Below are 998 nucleotides of genomic sequence, written 5' to 3'. Positions count from 1 at the left end.
ACACACACACACACACACACACACACACACACACACACACACACGCACGCACGCACACGCAGTTACATACACACATACACACATATAAACATAAATTAACACAAAGACACACTAATATACTATATAATGTTAAATTAGAACAGTTGCAGTCAGGCGGCCGGTTAGCTCAGTTGGTTAGAGCGTCGTGCTAATAACGCGAATGTCGTGGGTTCGAGCCCCATACTGGCCAAACCTTATTTTTTTATAAATTGCTTTTTAAATCTATGCATATAATTTTAAATGGAACAAAGCATTTTAATTCGTCAAAGTCGTTGATATTTTTGAACTTATTTAAAATTTTATTTCTCATTTTTGGTTTCCCTCACAAATTTCATTATTACTCTATCATCACAGACAGTTCGTACACCCTCTGGAATATTCTTCATGTAAAACCAATCTAAAACCAATGTATATATCATCTCTTGAGTATATAAATATTGTGTAAGTTATACTTAAATAAATACACAGTCATATTCACACAGTCATATCTATATTTATCTAATAGAAATTCAAAAAGGTGGATTAACGAACAGATACAACTACTGAACAGCAATTTCCTCATTTCTTTATCATTTATTGCTTTAGTTAAACTTAAATAAAAGATACCGCTGAGAATAATCGAATTCTATAAATCTCAAAATCGGTGTTGTACAGACACACTTATGAGGTAAAATGTGATCAAATTGGTCAATAAATCATAATATCTGTTATTTGTAGAAGACATTTAGTACCAATTAGCTTATTGGAAAGTTCTCAGGGAAAAGAATCTGTTTCTAGAAACTAAGTTAAATCTGGTGCAAAAGATAGTCAAATATGAACGAGATTAAGTCAACATATCTCTGTTATTTTAGAAAAAAATACGTATGGTTTTGCTTTTTAAAAGATCCTAATGGGTCGAATCTGATACTGAAAATTTCGTGAAAATTTGTGCAGTATCTTATCTTTTACCTGTCTCAGTC

At 31.8% G+C, this 998-nt stretch overlaps 1 non-coding gene across 1 annotated transcript; it reads left to right on the top strand.

Moving 5' to 3' along the window:
- The first annotated feature begins 155 nt into the window (after positions 1 to 155).
- Positions 156 to 229, top strand: Trnai-aau (transfer RNA isoleucine (anticodon AAU)). The gene has a single exon. It is a non-coding gene; the product is annotated as a tRNA-Ile (tRNA).
- The last annotated feature ends 769 nt before the right edge of the window (positions 230 to 998 follow it).

The sequence above is a fragment of the Octopus bimaculoides genome, chromosome 3 (assembly GCF_001194135.2).
Source record: "Octopus bimaculoides isolate UCB-OBI-ISO-001 chromosome 3, ASM119413v2, whole genome shotgun sequence".
In the NCBI taxonomy this organism is placed as follows: domain Eukaryota; kingdom Metazoa; phylum Mollusca; class Cephalopoda; order Octopoda; family Octopodidae; genus Octopus; species Octopus bimaculoides.
Note: the sequence above shows the minus strand (reverse complement) of the source record. Positions and strands in the feature narration are given on the sequence as shown.